Source organism: Gossypium arboreum, unplaced genomic scaffold (assembly GCF_025698485.1).
Source record: "Gossypium arboreum isolate Shixiya-1 unplaced genomic scaffold, ASM2569848v2 Contig00248, whole genome shotgun sequence".
Lineage (NCBI taxonomy): Eukaryota > Viridiplantae > Streptophyta > Magnoliopsida > Malvales > Malvaceae > Gossypium > Gossypium arboreum.
Window position 1 is genome coordinate 35,001 of NW_026440364.1, and position 12,500 is coordinate 47,500.

Consider the following 12,500-nt stretch of genomic DNA (forward strand, 5'->3'; position numbering starts at 1 on the left):
TCAACTACTTCAACCATTTCCGAGCACCTTATGTTATGGGGGCGCTGGGGTTCGATTTTTATGTATGATTTGATTTCTCGTGCACTGCCTTATAATTAATTGGTTTCGAATATAAAAAATTTTCTTGTATTGGTCCATAACCTGACTTAGGTAAATCCATGAACTCAATTCGTTTATTCTTTTCTATTTTACTAGTCGTCTGAACCATGAATTGTCTTATGGCTCATCAATCAGATAGATGAATTTTTTGAACGAACTCTTCAATTCAAGGAAGAAGCGATCCTTCTCTCGCTACTGGTTGATCCCCAGATCTACCCTCCCCTCCATCAACTAATCTTATTCTTGGATCTTGTTCGTGAAATTGATAAAATCAATATTTTTGTATTTTTTTTTCTATATTAAATTACTATAGTCTGATATATTTCCTTCATTTTATTTCTTTTATTTATTGTTTTCTTTCTCATATTTCCTTCAGATGAATATAAAACAAAAAACTCCAGAGCTATTTTTTCATTTCACGGGTCGAGAAATCCACTTCGAATCTTTTCTATTTACTTTATGTATATCAGAAAAGATTCGAAGTTCTCAATCTAATACAATATTTAATAATATTAATTAAATAATAGGAGACTCAAAATGAAAGTTTCTTTTCGCACTCACTCTCCATCACATTGGCAGAACAAAAGTGTCATATGTATCGATATGGAAATATTTGATATGTGAAGACATGATTTGATTTAGGTTTCTATCTATTATAGAATAGATAGAATATATAGATAGAAATGGATCTTGTTGTGTTCTGGAATCAAAGAAAGATAAGATGTTGAAAAAGGCTCTTAGGTTGTAACTTGAAATAAATGTTTCTCTTTATCTCGAATAGAATATTAATTTATTCCTAGGAACAAGAAGATTGAATCAAATATCGACGGATTCTTGTGGGTCAAATAAATATGAAATAAAAATCGACTGTTCCAATTTCATCTCTATCAATTTTAATATCAGAATAGTGGATATAGTCACGATTCAATGGGTTAGATCCACTTACTTTTCTTTTGTTGATTTCTAATCTTTACAATTCTTTACAATGGATTTGATTGGAATAATCTAATTCAAAATCAAAACAAAATAGAAATATATTTGTCCTTCAAGAGACGGCTTATCATTATTCATTATAATTTCAACTTTCTTTTAGAATTACTCTCTAACTCATTAGAATAATAACTTATTAGAGTTAAATTATACAATTTCTAATTCAATTATTATACATATACAGTTGGGTTTTATTACCAATAAAAACAACATCCCTAGTATTCAATATGAATACTACCATTTCATAGGAGTTTATGAAAAAAAGTCAAAAGCCCTTATCAGTTTGAACCGATGACTTACGCCTTACCATGGCGTTACTCTACCACTGAGTTAAAGGGCGGTTCGATTCAATTACTGAATGAATTAGTAGACGGATAAGATCTATTTATATATATATAAGTATATGCAGTAGACTCATAGTGGCTAGTAGCTCTCAGGAATGAGAATTCTAATTTACTTAACGTGTAGAGGTAAAATGGTTTTATTGGTATTGGGTTTGATAAATATCAATGCAATGAATTGTTTCAAGGCCAATCATAATTGGCTTATCAGAACAGAACGAAATTCATTTATTTGATTAATACAGGTACCTTAGCAATTCGACATAGATCAATCTATTTTATCGAAACATGTGATGAAGGGATTTGCTTTGTCCACCGAACCCAATTTTTAGTTTTGAAAAAAAACACACATAATTTTCGATAACTTCTTGCCTCTTCCAAAAATTCCCGATTTACTTTTGTTAATTTACCGGCTTAGTGTGAGATAGAAACATGCCTGTCTCGTCGTAATAATAGTGAATCAATGAATGAAAGTGGAAAAATGAAGGTTAACTCCTTTTTTATGTTTATATTAAACCAATCACTGATCTTATACTTTGTATTATTAATATAATCTAGTTTCTTTTTATAATATCTATTTATTTCTATTTTATATAATATTTATTAATAAATATTTATATAATAGATTGAATTTATCTAATTTATTTCTATATCGAATAGAGTGGCGATGAATGATTTACTGAGTATAAATCGTGAATCTAAAATGGAAAATCATAAAAGATGGAAAAAGCTCTCGCTCTAGTCATTCCATTATATTGACAATTTCAAAAACTGCTCATACTATGAGCATAGTATAGTCATGATCAGGCAAGTATGCCCCATCGTCTAGCAGTTCAGGACACCTCTCTTTCAAGGAGGCGAGGATTCGACTTCCCTGGGGTAGGGTACTACGAAGGAAGTTGATCATGGATTATCAATAAACCTAGAATTGATTCTTCCTGGGTCGATGCCCGAGCGGTTAATGGGGACGGACTGTAAATTCGTTGGCAATATGTCTACGCTGGTTCAAATCCAGCTCGGCCCAATTCCTTTGATCCGCCATAACCTAAAATGCCCATTTTTGTATTTTGTTTTCGAAAAGCCAAACAAAAAATAGGAAGAATAAAAAGTCAATTTTGTGATATCCATCCCTACCGCTATTTGTTTTTATTTTGTTCTATTTATTTAGTTGTTCCCATAAATTATGACCTTGATAACGCTCTAGATTCATATCAGGATCATTAAATAGAAAGTTTAATGAAAAGAAAAAGAGTAAAGTAAACAAAAAAGAAGACTCTTTTTTGTTTTCATTTTCAAATTGATTATTGATCGATTTATTTGGCAATAACGAAAGGATTCCTAGTAACTAGTAATCCGCGTCGCTCTCACTCAAAGTGCATACCCGTATGGATATCAATATATTACTCGCGCCTTTGTTTACAACCCGGCTTCGAATCTAAAATCTAAATAGAAAATGGCTTGAATGAAATCATAAGACTATCTCTGTTGTACACTTTTCTTTATTCCCTGGGATTGTAGTTCAATTGGTCAGAGCACCGCCCTGTCAAGGCGGAAGCTGCAGTTCGAGCCCGTCAGTCCCGACGGATAAAATTTTAAAATACATCAATAGATCCCTCCGTTTTCTGTCAAAGGGGATACAAATGACAGAATTTCATTCCCAACGATATCTTTATCTTTTTTTTTATTTATTTTTTCCTTTCTCTTTTTTGTTGGGGTTTATTTGGAAACTATTTGTAAACGGTGAAAGTGGAAAAGCAGTCAGATGATACATCATCAGATGATTGTACAAGGAAGGCAGTAGATTATCGAAAAGAAAGGGTGGAAAGAATATATATAAATAAAGGAATTCTTTTGATTGGACCAGGCATCACTTTTTGTATTCGGTGTGGATAAAGATCTTCCTATGTTATACTATTCAATTCTCGACGGTGAATCGATTTGATAGCCTAGATATTGTTATTCATGATATTGATCCGATTCGATGTCATTGAAATGTAAGTCATTGCATTGAATTTACAAGCGACAAATTTATCATCTCTATGGGATTAAATCGAGTTATTGCGAAGTAAAAAAACAATGAAATTATGGAGTAAATATTCTCGCATTTATTGCTACAGCGCTGTTCATTCTAGTTCCTACCGCTTTTTACTTATAATATACGTAAAACTGTCAGTCAAAGTGATTAATTTGAATGAAACTTGACTTTTTATCAAGGAGTTAAGAAAAAGGATTCAAATCTCGTCTTAAATAAAATGAATGGACTAGAATCAGCAGTATCCTATAAAACTCGATAGTATGGTAGAAAAAATAAGATCTCTACCATACTATCTATATCTAATATTGTAATGTAGAAGATACAAGCTTAATATAGATGAATCCACAATATGTATCTTCATACATGTCGATATCAATTAAAGATATGTACTGTACATAGTATCTCAATTTTATTTCTTCCTTGATCTATTTTATTTGTGTTGATTTCAATTAATCTGAAATAATTGAAAGGCAAGTCTTACGATTTTATAATTCTTTCATTTCATGGATTTGATTTTTTTGGTGGATACGAGATTCCTATTAAAATAATCAGAAATGAAGGAAAAATGGAATGGAATAGGCATATATTAATTAAATTAATAAAAAAAAAAAAACCAAGTAATCTTTTTTGAACATTCCAAAAGTAATTCGTTGAGCAACTGACAGATGATCCAAAGAGTTCTATGGTAACTTTTCTTCGTATTTCGTTTCGAAAAAATTATACCCTGCCGATTTTGAATTTAACTTCTTTGATCCATGATATGAAATGAGTCAATAAAGCATTTCATAAATGAAATTCAAATAAAACAGGGGTAAGTGTCTAATATGTGACTACACTAAGGCAAGATCTTATTAAAATGAAATTAAATAAAAAAAGACTTTTTTCTCTTTGAACAGTAAGAGGAGGAAATAAAAACAAGCAAATACAGAAAACAAAGGGGTTCCTTGTCCCTCATTGTCCGTTCATAACTCTGGTAAAGCTGGTTCATCAAAATAGAAAATTTAGGAAGAATTCTTTTTTTTTGCCTATCATCCGGATCCTTTTACTTTCGAAATACGAACATGGGGATTATTGAAATGTTTATTTTTTGATTGAAAAGGTGTTATTCATAGAATACATTACTCCACTAGAATCCAAGAATTTCGAAATGAAGACTAATAAAATAGTTAAAATAAAAAGGCTTTGCAAAACGATCTGAAAACAATTGATACGGTTTGATTCCTCAACCCCAATTAGGAGTACCCTAGAGGCCACTTCTTCCCCATACTACAGTGAAGGGAAAATGTAAAGACTACCATTAAAGCAGCCCAAGCAAGACTTACTATATCCATGTGTATTATGTCCCTATCTCTGAATATGAAACAAATATGAAGGAATTCAATTTTCCATTATTGTTCACTAATAATAGTGTAATTACTGGCGCAGAGTCAAAAGAAAAGAATTGTGACACGCCACCGTTGATGAATCACTTCGATAAATCCGCTTATAACAAGCTCTTATGATTTCGAGTAAAATCGAGAACCATTAAGCACAAGCAAAATGCGCAGTAACACTTTTGGAAGTATCAAAGAATGTTACTCACATGTATCAATAATAAGACTTATTCTTTCTTTTGGTGTCCCTCATTAAGTAAAAGCCAATTATCTATCAATCTAATATTAATTGGATGCCTGAACACTCAGAGACTTTCATCCGTCTGTATACAAGTATCTTCCAACCCTTCAACCATTCATTAGTTAATTAGACACTCCGTTATCAATCTAATTCAAGACTCCTCTAGTAGCCACTCCATTAGTAAGGGGCTCCCATATCAAGATTTACTGATTCCTTCCACTACTTTAGTTTTCCTTGAATCCTAGACGTTAGGAGACGTTAGGATTTCGAGTTTTGTTGATCAGGCGACACCCGGATTTGAACTGGGGAATAAGGTTTGCAGTCCCCGCCTTACCGCTCAGCCATGTCGCCAAGGTTACAAACAAAAAGGAAGTATCTCCTTTTCTTTTCATTTTAGATCGGATCCATACCTTCAATTGGTTATAGTATCTCAAGACACACAATATCTAAAAACTTTCCCTTTCTTTTCTATTGAAAAGAAAATGTGGATTCTCAGTTACAAAGTAAAAATTCAGGACAAATAAATTGGAACCATTAACTATTGACTGCAAATTTATGGACGATTCTTCTTCTTGTCTTTTCTAATGGTATAAGAAAATAAAACTGGATACATAACTAAATTGATTTTTTTCAATAAAAAACTTTCTTAATTTCAAGTATATTATAATAATATAACAGCAATTATCAGTCTATATAAACCCCAGAGCATAAGTTGTTACACAGTTATAGTTATCTAATGAGGTATTTTATCTATCTAGATATGATGTCCATAGGAATCAGCAAGAAATTATCGTGTTTCAATTTTTCATTGAATAGATTAAAATAAAAGAAAAATAGAATTTTGATAGAGCACGCCATGTCTTGTCTCCATTAGAGCGTTATAATGGAATAAAAGAAAGACATATATAAATAGAAATGCTATATCTGCCTGTTTAATAAATAGAAGCCCTTTTCGTACGCACTTCAATCATATTCTAAATATTCTACTAAAAATAAAAAACTAAAAGTGGGTAAAACATCTATCTTCTCTGCGAATCGTTTTTTGAACAATGGAGTCCATGAAAAAATTAAGCGCTAGAAAAATCAACTCTCTCCTATATATATTTTTATGATTATTTTGTCTTTATCTCAACGAACAGATCAAATCAGAATTCCTTTCATTTTCTGGTATTCAATCGGATTGGAATATAATATCATAATAATGGTAGAAATTGAATTATTTTTTTATATTCTATACAAAACAAAACTCCATGCGGCTAAATGGCATTTATCAATTCTTTTCTGTATCTGTTTATAAATATAAATTAAAATTTGAGTATAATTTTTCTTCTTCCGTTCATACGCATTTCATATTTCATACATTCCACATATATTATATGGTATATGGAGTTAGATAAAATTTCATGTGATTCAGTAAACAGAATAGAAATTCAATTCCATCATTATTAGATCGATTCGTAGGATTCGATGAAGAATGAAAAAGAATGGGATTTTTTTGAAATGGGAAATTCAAAATGCTCAAGGGATGAAAATGGAAATGTCTACAATACCTGGGTTGAATCAGATACAATTTGAAGGATTTTGTGGGTTCATGGATCAGGGCTTAACAGAAGAACTTTATAAGTTTCCAAAATTGAAGATACAGAGCAAGAAATTGAATTTCAATTATTTGTGGAAACATATCAATTGGTGGAACCGTTGATAAAAAGAAAGGGATGCTGTATATGAATCACTCACATATTCTTCTGAATTATATGTATCACAGGATTAATTTGGAAAACCAGTAAGGATATGCAAGAACAAACAATTTTTATTGGAAACATTCCTTTAATGAACTCCTCGGAACTTCTATAGTAAATGGAATATACAGAATTGTGATCAATCAAATATTGCAAAGCCGGTATCTATTATCGATCAGAATTGGATCATAACGGAATTTCGGTCTATACTGGTACCATAATATCAGATTGGGGAGGAGGTTAGAATTAGAGATTGATAGAAAAGCAAGGATATGGGCTCGTGTAAGTAGGAAACAGAAAATATCTATTCTAGTTCTATCATCAGCTATGGGTTCGAATCTAAGAAATTCTAGAGAATGTTTGCTACCTGAGATTTTCTTGTCTTTCCTGACCGATAAGGAAAAAAAAAAATTGGGTCAAAAGAAAATGCCATTTGGAGTTTTATCAACAATTTTCTTGTGTAGGCGGGGATCGGTATTTTCTGAATCCTTGTGTAAGGAATTACAAAGAAATTCTTTCAGCAAAGATGTGAATTAGGAAGGATTGGTCGACGAAATATGAACCAGAGATTGAATCTTAATATACCTCAGAACAATACATTTTTGTTACCGCGAGATATATTGGCAGCTGCGGATCGTTTGATTGGAATGAAATTTGGAATGGGTACACTTGACGATATGAATCATTTGAAAAATAAGCGTATTCGTTCTGTGGCGGATCTCTTACAAGATCAATTCGGATTGGCTCTGGTTCGTTTAGAAAATGTAGTTAGAGGAACTATATGCGGAGCAATTAGCATAAATTGATACCGACTCCTCAGAATTTGGTAACTTCGACTCCATTAACAACCACTTATGAATCCTTTTCGGATTACACCCATTGTCTCAAGTTTTGGATCGAACAAATCCATTGACACAAATAGTGCATGGGAGAAAATTGAGTTATTTGGGCCCCGGAGGATTGACCGGGCGAACTGCTAATTTTCGGATACGAGATATCCATCCTAGTCACTATGGACGCATTTGCCCAATTGACACGTCTGAAGGGATCAATGTTGGACTTATCGGATCCTTAGCAATTCATGCCAGGATTGGTCATTGGGGGTCTCTAGAAAGTCCATTTATAAAATCTTTGAGAGATCAAAAAAGCACAGATGCTTTATTTATCCCCAAGTCGAGATGAATATTATATGGTAGCGGCAGGAAATTCTTTGGCCTTGAATCAGGGTATTCAGGAAGAACAGGTTGTTCCGGCTCGATACCGCCAAAATTCCTGACTATTGCATGGGAACAAGTTCATCTTCAAGTATTTTCCTTTTCAATATTTTTCTATTGGAGCTTCCTCATTCCTTTTATCGAGCATAATGACGCGAATCGGGCTTTAATGAGTTCTAATATGCAACATAAAGCAGTTCCGCTTTCTCGTTCCGAGAAGTGCATTGTTGGAACTGGGTTGGAACGCCAAGTGGCTCTAGATTCAGGAGTTCCCGCTATAGCCGATCACGAGGAAGATCATTTCCACCGATACTGACAAGATTATTTTATCGGGCAATGGAGATGCTCTAGGCATTCCATTGTTTGTATCAACGTTCAACAAAAATACTTGTATGCATCAAACTGCCCGGGTTCGGCGGGGTAAATGCATTAAAAGGGCAAATTTTAGCGGACGGTGCCGCTACGGTTGATGTGAACTCGCTTTGGGCAAAAACGTACTAGTAGCTTATGCCATGGGAAGGTTACAATTTTGAGGATGCGGTACTCATTAGCGAGCGTCTAGTATATGAAGATATTTATACTTCTTTTCACATACGAAATATGAAATTCAGACTCATGTGACAAGCCAAGGTCCTGAAAGAATCACTAACGAAATACCGCACCTAGAAGCCCATTTACTCCGCAATTTAGACAAAAATGGAATTGTGATGCTGGGATCTTGGGTGGAGACAGGCGATATTTTAGTAGGTAAATTAACGCCTCAGGTGGCGAAAGAATCATCGTATGCTCCAGAAGATAGATTATTACAGGCCATACTTGGGATTCAGGTATCCACTAGGAAACCTGTCTAAAATTACCTATAGGTGGGAGGGTCGAGTCATCGATGTGAGATGGGTCCAGAAAAAGGGGTTCTAGTTATAATCCGAAACGATTCGTGTCTATATTTCACGAAACGCGAAATCAAAGTAGGCGATAAAGTAGCCGGAAGGCATGGAAATAAAGGGATCATTTCAAAAATTTTACCTAGACAGGATATGCCTTATTTGCAAGACGGAAGACCTGTTGATATGGTCTTCAACCCATTAGGAGTACCTTCACGAATGAATGTAGGACAGCTATTTGAATGCTCGCTTGGGTTAGCAGGAGTCTACTAGATAGACATTATCGAATAGCACCATTTGATGAGAGATATGAACAAGAGGCTTCGAGAAAACTAGTGTTTTCGAATTATATCAAGCCAGTAAGCAAACAGCGAATCCATGGGTATTTGAACCCGAATATCCAGGAAAAAGCCGAATATTTGATGGAAGAACAGGAGGCCCTTTGAGCAACCTGTTATAATAGGAAAACCTTATATCTTGAAATTAATTCATCAAGTTGATGATAAAATACATGGGCGTTCAGTGGACATTATGCACTTGTTACACAACCCACTTAGAGGAAGGTCCAAGCAAGGACAACAGGTGGAGAAATGGAGTTTGGGCTCTAGAGGATTTGGTGTTGCTCATATTTTACAAAATGCTTACTTATAAATCTGATCATATTAGAGCTCGCCAAGAAGTACTTGGGACTACGATCATTGGAGGAACAATACCTAAACCCGAAGATGCTCCAGAATCTTTTCGATTGCTCGTCGAAATTACGATCTTTGGCTCTGGAACTGAATCATTTCCTTGTATCTGAAGAACTTCCAGATTAATAGGAAGGAAGCTTAATCGGAATGAATCAAATTTTCTTCTATGATCGACCGATATAAACATCAACAACTCCGAATTGGATCAGTTTCTCCCCAACAAATAAGTGCTTGGGCCAAGAAAATCCTACCTAATGGAGAAACCGTTGGAGAGGTGACAAAACCCTATACTTTTCATTACAAAACCAATAAACCGGAAAAGGATGGATTATTTTGTGAAGAATTTTGGACCTATAAAAGTGGAATTTGCGCTTGTGGAAATTATCGAGTAATTGGAAATCAAAGGAGGGCCCTAAATTTTGTGAACAATGCGGAGTTGATTTGTTGATTCTCAGATGAAGATATCAAATGGGATACATAAGGCTGGCATGTCCAGTAACTCATGTATGTATTTGAAACGTCTTCTAGTTATATCGCCAATCTTTTGACAAACCTCTTAAAGAATAGAGGGTCTAGTATACTGCGATGTGTGATTTGATCAAAATTATTATTTTACAGATTAGGAATGAGAAACTGTCATCCCATTCAATCAATTGGGATGCCCTGGATCTGACATGTCTCTTGGGAAGAGTAACATGAAGCTCAGAATTATGGGCGTATTCAATACTCCCAAATAAAAGGGAATTGGTCTATGGTCGAGTCAGTAAAATAAATAACTAGGAATTTTGAGTTGTACCTCGTGAAAAAAGACTTCTTTTTGTGGAATTAACCGTTCTCATTTCTTTTAGTTCTTTTAGAAAGAAATGAAATATGTTCAAGGAAACAAATATGTCATGGTTGCAGGAGTCTATACATCGCATATAGGCTTGGGCTTTAAGTTAAGGGCATCGTGGTATAATCGTCAGGTACCGCAGGACCTAAGAGATCGAATGGAAGGTACATAGACAAATAAATCCTTATGACACTCCTTTAATTTAAGAGATTCAGCATTCGAGGGAAGTAGACTACTCAAAATTTCACATTTCATTTATGTCCTAATTTTGATTGAATAAAATTAAGAAAATCTAAATCAATAAAGAAGAATCAATCAATGAAATGTTTCTTGGAACTTGAGTAAAGAGTAGACCTTTTGGGGGGTTCTAGAATTTGAAAGCGAGAACTCCTTTACTTTATCTTTATTTGGTGTAACTTCTTGAGCCGGATGAGGAAACTCTCATGTCCGATTTTGAGGGGATCGCAGAACCCTATCCTAATTTTTCTTTTGCTAGGCCCATCGCTAAAAAACACTTTCTTACGATTACGAGGTTCATTCGATATGAAATTCAATCCTGGAAATACAGTATCCACTTTTTTACTACCCAGGTTTCGATACATTTCGAAGTCGCGAAATTTCTACCGGAGCAGGTGCTATTCGAGAACAATTAGCCGATCTAGATTTGCGAATTCTTATCGATTATTCGGTGGTAGAATGGAAGAATTAGGAGAAGAAGGCCTCACGGGTAATGAATGGGAAGATCGAAAAATTGGAAGAAGAAAAGTTTTTGGTTAGACGCATGGAATTGGCTAAGCATTTTATTCGAACAAATATAGAACCAGAATGGATGGTTTTATGTCTATTACCGGTTCTTCCTCGAGTTGAGACCGATCATTCAGATAGATGGGGTAAACTAATGAGTTCGGATATTAATGAACTCTATAGAAGAGTTATCTATCGAAATAATACTCTTACCGATCTATTAACAACAAGTAGATCTACGCCAGAGAATTAGTAATGTCAGGAAAAATTGGTACAAGAAGCCGTGGATACTTCTTGATAATGGAATCCGCGGACAACCAATGAGGACGGTCATAATAAGGTTTACAAGTCGTTTTCAGATGTAATTGAAGGCAAGAGGAAGATTTCGCGAGACTTTGCTTGAAACAGGTCGATTATTCAGGACGTTCTGTCATTGTTGTTGGCCCTCACTTTCATTACATCGCTGTGGATTGCCTCATGAAATAGCAATAGAGCTTTTCAGACATTTGTAATTCGCGGTCTAATTAGACAACATCTTGCTCCGAACATAGGTTGCTAAGAGTAAAATTCAGGAAAAAGGGCCGATTGTATGGGAATACTGCAGAAGTTATGCGGGGACATCCTGTATTGCTGAATAGAGCGCCTACTGCATAGATTAGGTATACAGGCATTCCAACCTATTTTAGTGGAAGGACGCTATTTGTTTACATCCATTAGTTTGTAAGGTTCAATGCAGACTTTGATGAGGGATCAAATGGCAGTTCATGTACCTTTATCTTTAGAGGCGCAAGCGGAAGCTCGTTTACTTATGTTTTCTCATATGAATCTCTTGTCTCCAGCTATTGGGGATCCCATTTCCGTACCTACTCAAGATATGCTTATTGGGCTCTATGTATTAACAGTGGGAATCGTCGAGGTATTTGTGCGAATAGGTATAATCCATGGAATCGAAAAAGCTATCAAAATGAAAGAATTGACGATAATAACTATAAGTCTACAAGGAGCCTTTTTTTGTAATTCCTATGATGCGATTGGAGCTTATAGGCGAAAAGAATCAATTTAGATAGTCCTTTGTGGCTCCGGTGGCGACTAGAGCAATGCGTTATTGCTTCAAGAGAAGCTCCATCGAAGTTCACTATGAATCTTGGGTACCTATCATGAGTTATGGACATTATCTAATAGTAAAGTTTAAAAAAAAAATTCTTTGTATACATTCGACCACTGTTGGTCATATTTCTCTTTACCGAGAAATCGAAGAAGCTATACAAGGGTTTTCAGGCCTACTCATATGATACCCAATCATATGGTATCTAAGCTAA

At 34.6% G+C, this 12,500-nt stretch overlaps 1 non-coding gene and 2 pseudogenes across 1 annotated transcript; all 3 read left to right on the forward strand.

Annotated features, from left to right (window-relative positions):
- Positions 1-2,370: 2,370 nt before the first annotated feature.
- Positions 2,371-2,454, forward strand: TRNAY-GUA (transfer RNA tyrosine (anticodon GUA)). Its single transcript has one exon. It is a non-coding gene; the product is annotated as a tRNA-Tyr (tRNA).
- A 4,162-nt stretch (positions 2,455-6,616) lies between these two features.
- On the forward strand, positions 6,617-9,747 carry LOC128288669 (DNA-directed RNA polymerase subunit beta-like; annotated as a pseudogene).
- A 24-nt stretch (positions 9,748-9,771) lies between these two features.
- The window catches only part of LOC128288658 (DNA-directed RNA polymerase subunit beta'-like), a 3,568-nt pseudogene continuing 839 nt past the window's right edge, over positions 9,772-12,500 (forward strand).